Here is a 15,587-nt window from a genome sequence, read left to right as displayed (position 1 = left end):
TCAGACTTCTCTTCCAGTCTGTGTAGTAAAAATGGGAGAAATGGAGTTCCCCCGAGCTAAGCCCTGTATTGGACTATATAGCCCCGCTAGGGTTATAGGAGGGAGCTACCCCTCCCGGCACGGCAGCCCGGGCGAGGCTCGAACTTACAGTCCCCCGATCACAAGTCCAGCGCGCTACCACTGTGCTACCGCGCCCCCCGGTCTCTGTAGTAGAGCTCTTAAACTCTGAAGTGTTCTTTCTGGTAGGTCTTCATATTGGCCTCTTTCCAAGGTGTTTGTTTTGGGTGGCATAAGTTTGTTGCGATTATTTTCCTTTCAGATGTGCCAGTCTCTAATGCAATCAGTTCTACTTGTGACGGTATGTCTAATTATATCTCTTTGACTAGTAGATTTTTCTTTGTTAATACCAGAACTCCTTTTTTTTTTTTTTTTTTTTCAAAATTCTATCTTTTCTCCATATATTATAATCCTCTAATAATTTGAATATCATTCCGCGTACATATGAGTACATCAACTTAATCATGTTGTTTACATATTTGACATTTGAGTCTACTACCTTCCTTTTCCTTAGTCCCTATTGTTTGAGTACCATGTTCTTACTCGTAATCCCATTTCTTAAAAAAAAAAAAAAAATGCTCCTCTCTTCCTCTGATCTTTCCTCTTATTTTGTTATTGCTTCTTCCCTCTTTTCCTTTAGTGATCCCCATTCGTCCTGTGTTAGGCATCTTTTTATCCATACTTTTTAAAATATTTCTTTTACCATGAGTTTATTAGCATTTTTAATATTTCCTCTACAGTGCTTACACTTTGGAATGTTACTTTCAGAGGCCTCGACTTATCTCTAGCCTGCTGTGCTCCTCTATATGTTTATCACAGATATTCTCTAATACTTTCAGAGGCCTCGACTTATCCCTAGCCTGCTGTGCTCCTCTATATGTTTATCACAGATATTCTCTAATACTTCGTTCAATATGTTTATTATATATACCATTTCCTTTTTGTCTCTCGAAACTCTGTTTTTTATTTCTTCTTTTATACCAGTGATTACTAGATATATGTTGATATCAACTGATTCTTTGACCAGTTTTGAGTTGTTTTTAATGATTTCTTTCACTTCCTCTCTAATGCTTTTTTCTTCAATCTTTGTTTCTAAGTATTTCCTTACTTTCACCGTTTCAGCATACATAGTATATACTTCATTTTTGCAGAATCTCATAATTTCGTTCACCTGGGTTATCTTCTCTTCAATACCACTGCTTTGGTCAGTCAGACTGCTTGCTTACTTAACTGTCTTTGTATAATTTTTTAGCTCCTCCATAATTCTCTCATGGTACCAGTCTTCTTTCTAAGTGAAACTAGCTTAATTGACAGCTTATCTATTGTTGTCTTTTTGTTTAATTCCTTTACTGATTTTTCATTTTCTCCCTTCTGCATGCGTGGCTCCTTCTTATTTTCACCTACTTCCCTATGAAAAGTTTTCTCCAGCTTATTCACTTTCTCTACTATTTTATTATATGCTTCCATTTTAACGGTTCTGGGTAGAAATCATCATCCAGTTTTCTACCTTTGTCCCTTCTCGTAAATCCTTCCAAATTCACTTTACTAAAGACAGAACTCATCTTGCAGAAAGTTAATTCTTACTTAGAAAGAAGGCTTTTGCTTACAAATTTGCATCTCCCTGCTATCCGCCTGGTGATAATGATGACACCCAGCTGATGTTAAGTTGCATCAGCGGATTCCTTGGAATTCACTGATTTTGATGTATTCTGTTATTTGGACAACGCCTTTTTTTGCTTATACTTTCTCTGTTATATTAGAACATCACATAATTTAGCCTAGTACAAAGCTTCACTCATATCTAGAAACTGTTAGGTGTGGCCAGTAGTGGCCAGTGCATAATCATAGTGACCTGCGTCCTCTCTCTGCCCTCTCGCCAGTGTGTGTGTTTGTGTGTGTGTACTTTAACTACTCTTAGGCTATTCGCTGGATTTGAATGAAACTTCCTAGGTGAATTCGTCGGGTTCTCGGGAAGATTTTCCACAATTTTCCAGTCATGGTTTTTAGGAGGTGGAACCTCTTCTCCCCAGCCAAATTAAAAATTCTCAGAAATAGAGAATGGAGGGCAAATATGATTTTGATATCTTGGTACATGTCGTACAATGAGCTCTCATCCATGATGCGATATCTGCGGATTGTAACCTACCCAGTGATTCTTGCGTTTTCAAACCCCTCCTCCCCAAAATGAAAACGATCAGATACAGGGGAAATTGAGCCAATGGATTACAATGAAGCCTCTCAGGTCTGTTCGTCTGGTTACTTAATATTGTCCTCCACTGTACCAGTAGTGTGCGCTTTGTGAGCGTGTGGCTAGCGAGTGAGCGCCATGTTATCGCAGTTTCCCTCTGATATATCATTTCTTTATGATGGTAGCTGAACAATGAAAAAAATACTGGAATGAAAGACTCTCTCACATACACCCCCCCACATTCCCCCCCCCCCCGCATACTAATCAAAGTGAATGCAATATAACTCAGAGTTTGTTTAAGCAACATAGGTTCCAACAGTATGCAAGTGCTGGTGTAAGGTGGGGCGCCTTAGCATTCATCACATGTGCAATGCTAAATTTAGTCTTTGCTGCCAACCTGCCGTGTCGACGACGCTGAAATGAAAAATGACTTGGTTATTGATGAGATGATTACAGCCAGAAATTTGGTATTTTTGCTGATTTCACCATCAAAACTTAGTAAAAACGTTAATGTAATATTTTTGGCGGAATCTCCGATATTTTTTCCCTAGAGCTGATTAAAAAAAAAAAAAAAAAAAAACACGACGAAAAAACTTTTTTAGTTTGATTTCGTAATTGTGGCGTTCATCGATTAAAGCAAAACACTCCCTTGGTGAACTCGAGATTTCAGGGGGTTTCTACACCTTTGTGAGTTTTTAGCTAATAACATTGTTCATTGAATTTAATGTACCACATGCAGAAAAATTTGAACTCCACTTCACATAGTAGTTATTAGCATCTACATGGCATGACAATGGGGCTGGGTCGCTCATTTCCAGACTTTGTGAGTAAACATCGCTCGTTCGCTTCCATCGCTTGCTCGTAATAAACTTTTCCACCATTATTTTAAGTGGCGTCAGCCACCCTCCAAAACTTATAAAGATATGGCTTTGATAGTACATGTTGTACATTGAACTCTCACCCGTAATCCTCTATGCGGGAAAAGTGATCTCACCTTCAATGATCCTAGAGGTCAGCTCCCCAAAAAGGAACGGTTAGAAATATGGGAAATGTCTGAATGAAACTTCGCAGGAAGTTCGTCTGGTTAATCTGAAGTTCTTTCACTGTGTACAATTTTCCAACCTACGGCCATACCACGTTGAGTACGCCGCTTCCCGTCCGATCAGCGAAGTTAAGCAACTTTGGGTCTGGTTAGTACTTGGATGGGTGACCGCCTGGGAACACCAGATGCTGTTGGCATCCCTACGTGTCAAGTGGGGTTGGTGGAGGATTAGTGCCCCTCCCTGTAAAACAATTAACTCTAAGCCCTTGGCCACCCCGTGTGGGATACATGGCGTCTGGCAATGAATGAATGAAACTTCTAGTGAGGTCAGCTCCCCTCAGCTAATTAATAATTATCAGAGAATATTGAAGAGAGGGTATATGTGGTTATCATCATGACTTTTTCTTCAGTCCTATGGATGCGCTTAAGAAGCACCCGAAATTAAGATTAGATAGAGCACAAAAGTAGGGAATTATCAATAGCATACCCTGGCTCTCCATCATATGCCTACCCATTTGCACATATTTCAGGATAAAAGAACAGGAGGAAGTAGTGCATACAAAGAGAGTAGAAAAGATGCAGCAATATTAAAAATAGGCAGAATATAAGAAAGAATTAGAGGAGCGACTGGGTAAATTTGATTTGGAGAAGATGAGGGAGGTGAAACATGCATGCAAGGCATTCACAGAAGAAATCTGTGTAGTATGTGAGGTGGTGTGTGGAGTGAAGAAGACGAAAGGGGGTGCAAGGAACAGCGTGGTTAAATGAAGAGGTGTGACAAGCTGTGGCGCAATACAGCAAAACATAACATAGTGTATGGGTAGGAAGCAAAGACATGGAGAAAGTTGAGAGACGGAACAGAGAGCTATGTGCAAAGTAGAAGAGAGAGGTGAAAAGATCAGTAAGAACGAATAAGAAGAGAGTGGATGACGCGTTTGGAAGGAATTTGAGTGTAAAATGGAGGGAAAGTAAGAAAAAGTTCCGGAATGAGGTCAAGAGAGTGTGACAGAGTGGTAAAGTAGGTAGCAGAGGAATGAAGAGTGAAAATGGTAGATTGCTAAGAGAGAAGGGAGAAAAAGCGAGCTGATGCAGAGAACACTGTAAAGGAATGTTATCCTGTAGGCTGCTGAGAGCTCTGAGCTGTCATGCCCTGGTGCTGCTACTTTCGGTTAACATTCGTTAAGAGCCTTCTGAGAGATTTGAAGCAATCTGTTAACCGGTACTTCTCAGATGCTTGCAGCAAACGAGGGGTTACACACAGAGAATGAAAGTAACGCAAGTGTAATTACTTGGGGAATGGCTGGGTGAAGGAGGGAGGTGACAAGGAAGAAATAGAAATGGTAGGATAGAAGTAGTGGAAGCAAGGAAGAAAGTGAAAATGGGAAAATTCCTGTAAATGATGGAATGCATGGCGAAACGCTGAAGCACGGGGAATATGGAAGACGTGCAGATTGGCCTGGGAGGAAGGTAGAGTCCTGGAGGATTGGAAGTTAGGTATAATTACTCCCTTGTGCAAAGGAAAAAGTAAAAAAGAAGTGTGTGGTAATCATAACGGCATTTGCCTTCTTAGTGTCATATGAAAAGTATATGGCAGGATATTTACTGACAGAGTAAGGGAAATAACAGAGGAATTAGTTGGCAAAGAACAGGGAAGTTTCAGGAAGATAAGAGATGGTGTATATTCATCTTTAGGCGTATTGTGAAAAAGTTTCTTGAGAAGGGAAAGAAGTTGTATGCGGCCTTCATGGATTTGGAGAAAGCATTTGACAGAGTGGTTGGATATGGACTGTGGAATTATATATATATATATATATATATCATACATGGAGTAAATGAGAAGTTATTGAATGCCGTGAAAAGTATGTATGAGGGTGCTAAGGCTGCAGTGTGTGTAGATGGTTAAATGAGCGAATTTTTCTATCAATGTTGGATTGAAACATGGGTGTGCCATGTCTCCATGGCTGTTCAGTTCGTAAATGGATGGAGTTATAAAAGAGATACAAGCTAGGACAATGGATGTTGGAGCGGCCCTAATGAAAGAAGGCAGCATCTGGAAACTTCCGGTTCTGTTGTTTGCGGATAATACTGAATTGTCAAGTGAAGACAAAGGGGAACTGCAAGGCTTGGTGAGTGGGTGTGGAAGAGTTTATAAGAAACGGAATCTAAAGGTGAATGTAGGGAAGAGTAAAGCTATGGCCTTTAAGAGAAATGAAGTTACTAAATGCCCAGTGAGGCTGGATAGTGAGAAATTGGAGAATGTAAGTGCATTTAAGTACCTGGGTATGTGATGAATAAAGATGGAAGTTTAGAGGATGAAGTGCTTGAAAGAGTACAACAGGGAAGAAAGGTTGTTGGTTCACTGAGAGCAGAGATAAGAAATGGGAAAGTGAGCAAGGAAACAAAAAAGTCGCTGCATGATAGTATTGTGATACCCACTTAAATATATGGAAGCGAAGCTTAGACCATGCTGGAAGGACACAAGTCAAGAGTGAGAGTAGTGGGAATGAGCTATCTGAAAAGAGCATGTGGAGTTACATGGAGGAACAGACTGAGAAGTGAAGAAGTGAAGGAGCTTTATGACGTAGATGTGGATGAGGCAGAAAGCGTTTGGAGAAACACACTGAGGCAATTGCGCCATTTGGAAAGGATGGAGGGTGAGAAGAAAACGAGAAGAGTGTATGTGAGTGAGGTGGAGAAGGGGATTGGGAATGGGAGACCGAGGAGGAGATGGAGGGATGGAGTAGAGAATTGTCTATGAGAGGGGAGGGTGTGAGTTGGGGGAGGGCAGCTAAATGGCAAGAGACAGGGCGACATGGAGGCGATTTGTGTGTCCACCCCTTTCGGGATTAAGGTGTCTTGCCACAGACAGATGGATTGATTTGTCAAGTTCTAATTTTTTACATATTTTTAATCACTCCTTCAGTCTAGTGACATTCTTAACAATTTTTTCTTACTGCTTTCATTTTTTTTTTTTTTTTTTTTGGTATTCATTTAAGGAATGTCTCATATTAAATGAGATAATGAAGGATGCATGTAAACGTTCCGCTTTGGAAAATTTTACTGACCAACAGGTGACGACTAACGATGGAACAAAGGACGTGGCACAGGTTGCGACATGGAATGTAAGAGTTGCAAATGATAAGGTGCAAGGGACAGAGAGTGTCCAGGTGATTAGGGGTGGAAAAGTGGATGTATGTGGATTAACTGAAACTGAATGGAGGGGTGAGAGTGTGAGAGAATGAGAGTATGGATGAGGTATAAGTGCGGGATTGGGTGAGAATGAGTGGGCAAAAGGAGTGTGTATTATTGTGTGCAAGAGATGGAAGGAGAATATAAGAGAGTATGGATCAGTTGGCTCAAGGATTGTGTGGGTAAGATTGAAAGTTGGACTACAAATATGAGTGATTGTGTGCGTGTATGCACCAATGCAAGATCGTGTAAGCAGCATAAAAGAAGCGTTCTGGACAAATGTGGAACCATGCAGGGAAAAATTTGAAAGGAATGAGAGAGTGTTTTTGATTGGAGATATGAATGAAAAAGTAGGGAATGTGAAGGTGGATTGAGTAGTTGGTGAGTAGGGTGTGCCAGCAGAAGAGGACGAGAATGGCAGTGCTCTATTGGACATTTATGCCTGGAGGGGGTTGGTGATAGTCTATACCCTCTTTAGGCACAAAATGATCCACAGGTACAGTATACGTGGCGAATGATGATAAGGGTGGATGGTGAACTGAATGAACGAGAGGCAATGATTGATTACGTGTGTGTGGTAGATAGAATGAGAAGGTGTGTAATGGATGCAAGACATATAGAGGTTGGGGGAGTGGACTTTCTGACCACCACTTGGTTGTGGTGAAGGTCAAGGTTCAAATGAAATGGAGGAATAGAAGATGGAAAGAACAGGAGGAAGTAGTTCATACAAGGAGGGTAGAAAGGTTACAAGAGGATGGAAAAAAGGCAGAATATAAGAAAGAAGTGGAGGAGCGATTTTGTAAATATGATTTGGAGCCGAAGAGGGACGTGGAAGGTGTGTGCAAGATATTCACAGAAGAAATCTGTGCAGCATGTTAGGTGTGGGGTGAAGAGAAGATGAAAGGGGGTGCAAGGAATAGCATGGTGAAATGAAGAGGTGAGACAGGCTGTGGCTCAAAAGGGTGTGGAGGAAGTTGAGAGAGGGAAGAGAGAGTTCTGTGTAGACAGGAAGAGGGAAGTGAAAAGATTAGCAAGAGAGAGTAAGGAGAGAGTGGATGAGGAGTTTGGAAGGACTTGAGTGTAAAATGGAGGGAATGTAAGAAAATGTTCTGGAAAGAGGTAAAGAGAGTTAGACAGGGTGTTGAAGAAGGAAGTCGGGGAGTGAAAAATAAAAATGTTAGATTACTAGTGGAGAAGGGAGAAAAAGTGAGGAGATGGAGAGAACACTTTAAGGAATTGTTGAACATAAAGAAAGTAGTGCAAGTATAACTCGCTGGGGAATGGCTGGGAGAAGGCGGGATGTGAGAAGAGAGGAAGAAATCAGTAGGATGGAAGTTGTGGAAGCAATGAACGAAGTCAAAATGGGGAAAGCCCCAGGAATTGATGGAGTGTGTGGTGAAATGCTGAAGCATTGGGGAGAGATAATAGTAGAACTGATGTGGAAGATGTGCAGATTGGCCTAGAAGGAAAGCAAAGTACCGAAGGATTGGAAGTCAGGTATAATTATCTCCCTGTACAGAGGAAAAGGAGAAAAAAGTGTGTGGTAATCATAGGGGCATTTGTCTTCTTAGTGTAATAGGAAAAGTATATGGCAGGGTACTTATTGAAAGAGCTAGGAAAATAACAGGAATTAGTTGGAAAAGAGCAGGGAGGTTTTAGGAAGGGAAGAGGTTGTGTAGGTCAGATATTCATTCTTAGGTCTTCAGAGGAAAATTTTCTGGAGAAGGGAAAGAAGTTGTACACTGCCTTCATGGATTTAGAGAAAGCATATGACAGGGTGGATAGACAAGGACTGTGGAAAGTATTAGAATATCTGGAGTAAATGAAAAGTTGTTGATGCCGTGAAGAGTATGTATGAGGGTGCTTAGGCTGCAGTGCGTGTGGAGAGTGAACTGACTAAATTTTTCTATCTGAAGGTTGGATTGAAACAGGGATGTGTCATGTCTCCTTGGATGTTCAGTCTGTATTTGGATTGGGTTATAAAAGAGACACAACGTAGTGGATGTTGGAGCACAGTAGTGAGAAAGGGCAGTGTTTTGAAACTCCCTGTACTCTTGTCTATAGATGATACTGTGCTATTAAGTGAAGACGAAAGGGAGCTGCAAGGCTTGGTGAATGAGTCTGAGAGTGTGTATAAGAAACGGAATCTAAAGGTGAATGTAGGGAAGAATAAAGTTATTTTCTTCGAGAGAAATGAAGTCACTTAATGCAGTGAGGTTGGATGATGAGGAAATGGATAATGTGAGTGCGTTTAAGTACTTGAGTAGTGTGATAACAATATTAAGAATGGAAGTTTAGGAGGTGAAGTGGTTGAAAGGGTACAACGGGGAAGAAAGTTCCTGGCTCTTTGAAAGCAGTGATAAGAAACAGGGATGTGAGCATAGAAGTTAAAAAGTTACTGCACAACAGTATTGTGATACCAACTCTAACATATGGAAGTGAAGCTTGGACCTTGCTGGAAGGACAGAAGTCAAGAGTGAAAGCAGTGGAAATGAGTTACCGTATTTGAGAGATGCATGTGGAGTCACATGGAAAGACAGACTGACAAATGAGGGAGTGAGGGAGCATTGTGGTGTGTATGTGATAGGAAGCGTTAGGAGAAAAACACTGAGGTGGTTTGGCCATGTGGAGAGGATGGAGAGCAAGAAACTGACGAGGAGTGTATGTGAGTGAAGTGGAGGGGGGTGAGGAAGGGGGAGGCCAAGGATGAGATGGAGGGATGGAGTGGAGAGGTTTATGTGAGAGGGGGGTGTACCCCCCTCCACAATATGTCTACCCCCGATGTATATAAGTCCCCCCCAATGCATACATGCCCCCACTAAACTTGCTAGGTCAGCACGTGTTCTCGCGCCTGAAGACGGCGTTATTGCATCAGTTGATAGCAGACAGCCAAGACGGGCAGACTATTTTACTGTGAGCTTGTAATAAACTCCTTATCTAGCTGTTTGTACACGGAGTTTCTATCACCAAAGTATTGCAAGTTACATTTGGTAGCGGTGGTGTTTCGAACCATCAGATTCTGACTGCCTCCTTGGATTTTTAGTGATACAACAAGATACACGACGTCTCGCATCTGCCAGCCTCGCCCCTCCTCCGTGCCTCTAGTGGTGTAATACCTGGCTGTGCTTTCCGAGTGTCCAATTTTTCTCACCAGTGCTCACCTCTCAACCAACCACACCCATACGCCTTGTTCCTGACTGCACATGTCGCCGTCGCTGACTTACGCACCTGTTGCACCTGTTCCCAGCACCTGTTCCGAACTCATCATCGCTCCTGCCCCCACGGTGCCACTTATCACTGTCTGCCCGCTGCCTGCCCACCACCATTCTCTGCATTTGCTACTCCCCAGCTCTACACCTGCCTTGCGCCGACATCTGCCCTCACCACCCACCACCGGCCTCCACCGTTGCCCACATCTGGTCTGCATTACGGAGCCTCTTAAGACCGCCACTCCCTGCTGGTGCTTCATCGCGGCGTCTCTTCTCCTTTCCGCCCAGCTGTCTCTACCCCGCCGCCCCGCCTCGCCCCGCCCGGCCCCGCCCAGCCCAACCCAGCCCCGCCCTGCCCCGCCCCGCCCCAGCCCAGCTACGCCCAGCCACCCCTGCACGTCATACATCTCGACTCTCTCCTGTGTAACTATAGTATATCTTTCCTTTCTATAGAGATTATCCTCGATTTTCTGTACAGATTGGTTATTGTAAATATTCCATCTCATTTCCATTACCCCGTTTTCATCTTCACCTACGTTATTTATAATCCATCTCATCCTTCGCATTTTATTTAAGCCATCCATCCCCGCACCTTCATTCATTTTCCCACCTACTCGTGTATTCCATTCTCTCATTGTTATATTATACATTTCCACCTACGTATCCATCTTCATTCTTTCATCTTCCATTGCCGCATTAAATGTCATACTTTCCACGTCAACCACTTACCACCAGCCCTCTCGACCCGGCAACATCACCTGATCATACCCCGTCTGCCGACTCTAACACAATCACTCATTTACGAAGTGGCAAAGAGTACCACCGCCCTGTACCTGAGACTCCCGTTTCACTTCCCACAATCACTTACTACCCGTCCCACACTCGTGAATCCAGATACCTCCTCCTCTACTCCTGCCTCTACACTCCCTTCTTCCTCTACTCCTTCCCCTGTCGTTCCCTCTCCTGCCTCCCTCCATACCCCGTCTTGCTCGCCCTTAACTGCCACTACCTTCTCTCTCTCCCACACCTCTCCTGCCACCATTCTACACTTCCAGCCATGGCCAACCCTCCACAGTCTATCTATCTCGACAATGCCAATCGTCCCAAATTTACCGGCCAGGACCCAACTTGGTCTGTCTATGATTTCCTCAGAGAAGTCGACACAGAAATACACAATAGACAAATAACCGAGGAATCGCTCAAAGTAGCTTACCTCCTCGGTCGCTTGCACCACGGTAAATCGGACATCGGATCCGTGATCTGTGCAGGACATTTCGATAGCATTCGTACCTTTGCTGATTTTCGTACGGAACTCATCAGCCTTTGTTGCCAGCATTCAAATACCGCGTCTCTCATGGGATTCATTAATCTCCTAAACCAACTAGATGAGGACTTGCGCATCCCAGTGCAATATGCCAAGCTCCGCGAAGCTGCCACCTCCATGAAAGCAACTAGTAGCGAGATGCTCCAATTACTGGTAGGCACGAAATGGTTAGAAGACAAGAATGGCGTTCCAATGCTTTCACTCACCAACTTTGCTGACTTAATTGGTTACCTCAGATTCCTTCACTGGCTTACTCCTAAACAGCGAGAGCTAGCCTTGGAAATCGGTTTCAATCCAGGGGATAAAATTATTCAGGTCACTAAAGCCATTCATGAAAGAACAGGTTCGAACTACATGCGTCAGGGCACCACCCAACCCTTGGCCTCCTCAGTCTGTCACACCTCCACTACCCCAGACCAATCTCGCTCCCGTCCCACCACACGCGGCAGACCTGCCACACATCGCTCTCCTACCGCAGGTCGTGATCAATCTAGCGCCTGACGGAACAGACAATCTTTGATTCTTTGCTGGTACTGTTGCCATCCTGGACATCGAGCATCCAGTTGCGACCGTACATACAGACGTCCTCACTCCCAAACCAGACAGCGTACGCCTTCCCGCTCACGTCGTCCATACTGCAAATACCACAAATCATGCACGACTCACACCACTGAGGAATGTCGTTACCTCAACCGCCAACATTCGGGGGAAGCGCCGCGCCCGTATCGGACCAATATCACGTAGAACCAGAAACCCAACTCCCCATCCGCCATGTAGGTCCCATAACATCCTCGGGTTTAGTCATTCTCGGCAGCAGTCATGACATACCAACGTCATTCTTCTTGGACACAGGATCTATAGTAAATCTCATCTCCGAAAATTCCTTACAAATTATTCATCGCCATCACAACCACGTCAGTTTCCTAGAACCACCAGACATTCGCCTATGTGGTGTCAACGGCTCAGAGTTTAAGGTTAAGGGAAGAGTCACCCTTGAAGTCAAACTCCACAGAGATTTGCCCCCTATCCCCATTGAATTTCATGTCACTAATGACTTGCAGTATCCCGCAGATGCCCTTATTGGTTTCTCCACCATTGCACAACACTCCATTGCATTATTACCTGCTTGTGGTAGTATAGACATTCCTGGATTCCCGGTTTACACTATGGAATGTCCCTGTCCTGTTCTTACGATCAAATCAGTCCTTCAATTACCTCTGTCCCTATCACTACCAAAAAGTCCAACCCAGCCCAAACCACCACTATCGTCATCTGAGAATACAGAGATCATTCCTCTACTGACTGCAAGCAAGGACATAAATTCCTCCATGTCTCCTGATACATCATCTCAGCCCTCGAACATGGCTCTTACATCCTCTCCCGACAACACTATTGCTGACTCAGACATGTCTCAGTTACCTACCTCACACAGCCTGAATGATCTTCAACACGCAGAGACGAAACGTGCGGTAACGAATACGTGCACAATTTTGTTACCGCATGAGTTCACCAAAGTCTCTGTTTGTGTTGCCGGTGCAAAAGAAGGAGTGGATGTACTAACACTACCTGAGACGTGTTGTGTGAATGGCTTGCCTTATGAGTCATCGTGGTGTACAGTCTTAGAGGACAGTTTATGCTACCTGTACTTGCTCAATGTCACAAATGCTCCACTAAAACTTAAAATTGGTGTAAAGATTGGAGACTTCCTAGTATACCCAGCGGCCATAAAGGTGTGCCAGGATTCCTTAATTCCTACTATTCAGACTGATGATACGCCAATTGGTGTATGTACTATTAACTCTACGGGATCTGCGCCGACATATTCACCCGATATGCTCTCACATCTCACTTGCACAGATTTCCCAGAAAATACGCCTCAACTCCTCGACCTTCTGACCTCGTACAGAAACGTGGTTGCCTTACCCGGTGAACCGATGGGTAGAACAGACCTTGTCAAACATACGATTGAACTACTGCCAGGAACTCAGCCGATTTACATACCAGCGTATCGATTTCCTCACAGCCAGAGAACGCAGACAGATCAAATGGTACAGAACATGTTAGACCAAGACATTATTGAACCCTCTGTCAGTCCATGGAATAGCCCACTTTTCTTAGTACCAAAGAAGGACGGCAACTTTAGACCAGTAGTCGACTATCGTAAGGTCAATTCTGTCACCGTTCCAGACCGTTTCCCGTTACCTGTCCTTACTGATTTGCTAGAATCCCTTGGTGAAAATAACGTAGTCTTTTCATCTTTAGACCTCCTCAGCGGGTACTGGCAGGTCGAAATGGATGAGTCCTCTTGCCCAGTTACAGCCTTTAGCACCCCTTCCGGACATTTTCAGTTTAAGAGACTCCCTTTTGGTCAGAGAAATGCTCCTTCCGTGTTCATGCGACTTATCCATTCAGTCTTCAGCGGTATGATGGGACACTCTCTTTTTGCTTACCTAGATGATATCATTGTTGTGAGTAAATCCATCCCTGATCATTTTACCAAACTCCAGCAAGTCTTTGAACGCCTCCAGCTCGCAGGCCTGAAAATCAATCTCAGTAAATGCGACTTTCTGCGAAAGAAAATCAAATTCCTAGGCCATGTCGTAGATGCACAAGGCATTCATACTAATGAGGATAAAACTAAGGCGATTATTAACTTCCCAGAACCTACCACTACCGAAGCTGTACGAAGTTTCCTGGGCCTCAGTGGCTATTATCGTTGCTTCATCTGGGATGATGCATAGATCGCCGCTCCTCTGACCCACTTACTCAAGCAGAATGTGCCCTTTGTTTGGACTAATGACCAATCACAGGCTTTCCAAAAGCTAAAGACAGCTCTTGTAAATGCCCCTGTTCTAGCGTTCCCTGATTATACCACACCCTTCCTTCTCTGCACAGACGCCTCAGGCACTGGACTTGGTGCCGTTTTGATGCAACTCGATGAAGCATCAAGGAAGCGCGTAATAGCGTATGCTAGTCGCACCCTTACAACCGCTGAATGTAACTACAGTGTCACAGATCTCGAAGCGCTAGCGGTAATCTGGTCCTTGAAACATTTCAGAGATATAGTCTATGGTTATCCAGTGCATATCCAAACAGACCACCTTCCACTATGTGATTTGTTCAAGAATTGCAACCTAACAGGTAGACTAGCTAGACTGTCTGTCATCATCCAGGACTTTAATCCCACTTTTCAGTATGTACCAGGCAAGTTGAATGTAGTCGCAGACGCACTCTCACGTCATGTAGCAGCAGCTATAACATCACTGCAGCCTGAAGTAACTGAAAACACTACACTAACGTCAGAAGTTGTTCGAAACTTTCAGCGCCAAGACCCCATGTGGTCCAAAGTCATTTATTTCCTAGAATCTGGCGATGCCTCGACCTTACCTACTCTGCCAGTATCACTAGATGAGTTCATGCTAGATGATGATCTCTTGTACAGGAAAACATTGCTAACAGGCAAAGATATGCCCAATCGCGAAGTACGCCAACTTGTTGTCCCCACTGCCTTCATACCAAAGGTTCTTCATATTGTTCATAATACTCCTCAAGCTTCCCATCCAGGTAAAGACCGATGCTTGCGCCAAGCACGTCTCAAATACTATTGGCCAACCATGCGCCGTGATATCAATGCCCACTGTGACTCTTGCCTCTCCTGCCACCGCCACAAAGGATCAACCGGCTTACCAGCACCTCTCTTACAATACCCAATCCCATCACGACCATGGGAAACTGTCTCAATCGATCTCTTAAAACTACCTCTCACAGAATCTGGCGCTGAGTACTTGTTCGTAGCGGTCGACCACTTCTCCCGCTACTGTGTCCTCGTACCCCTCTCCGACAAGACTGCGAAGAGCATTGCACGTGCCTTTGTAGATCACGTAATTTGCCCATTCAGTACTGCTCATACCATTCTTACTGACAACGGTACAGAGTTCAACAATAGCCTTCTCGATGAGATCTGTCGCCGCTTTCATATCAGTAAGTGCAATGTCGTGCCTAACCATCCGGCTTCCAATGGCCTTGTAGAACGCCACAACCGTTAAATCTTAGAGTGCCTCAGACATCTAGGCTCCCATAGTTCGTCCTGGGATGACTGGATTCCCCAAGTGGCATCCTCCATCAATAGTTCCATCAATGCATCCATTGCTGAATCTCCCTTCTTCGTCCTCTTTGGCTTTGACCAGGACCTCCCATACTCTCTCTTATCCTCAAAGTCGGAACCCATCTACAACATGGATGATTATGTTAAACTAAAATTGGCCAACTTCCAGACAATCCACCAGTATGTCCAATCCACTTTGGCTTCCTCTCAGGAGGACATGCTGCAGCGCCAACATAAGTCCGCCTCTCCTATCACTATCAATGCAGGCGATCTTGTCTTTACTCATTCCCATACGCGTTCCTCTAAGTTGGATGACAAATTTACAGGGCCCCACCGCGTCCTCACTCAACAAGGCAACAAATTTCACCTCCAGCACCTGTCCACTAGGGACACCAGATGGGTCCACGTCGATGACTTAAAGCGAGCACCCCGTGGCCTCGTGTTGGAAGAGTCACTTACACAACCTCCTGCCC

At 44.2% G+C, this 15,587-nt stretch overlaps 1 protein-coding gene and 1 non-coding gene across 2 annotated transcripts in view; one reads left to right on the top strand and one right to left on the bottom strand.

Annotated features, from left to right (window-relative positions):
• Positions 1-15,587, bottom strand: part of LOC145398811 (cytochrome P450 2L1-like) — a 166,412-nt gene that overhangs the window by 124,804 nt on the left and 26,021 nt on the right. The gene's annotated exons all lie outside the window — the stretch shown is intronic.
• On the top strand, positions 3,366-3,484 carry LOC145398866 (5S ribosomal RNA). Its single transcript, XR_013897199.1, has one exon. It is a non-coding gene; the product is annotated as a 5S ribosomal RNA (ribosomal RNA).

The sequence above is a fragment of the Coenobita brevimanus genome, chromosome 46 (genome assembly GCF_032717465.1).
Source record: "Coenobita brevimanus isolate Jiangsu-jjx chromosome 46, ASM3271746v2, whole genome shotgun sequence".
Taxonomy (NCBI): Eukaryota; Metazoa; Arthropoda; class Malacostraca; order Decapoda; family Coenobitidae; genus Coenobita; species Coenobita brevimanus.
Note: the sequence above shows the minus strand (reverse complement) of the source record. Positions and strands in the feature narration are given on the sequence as shown.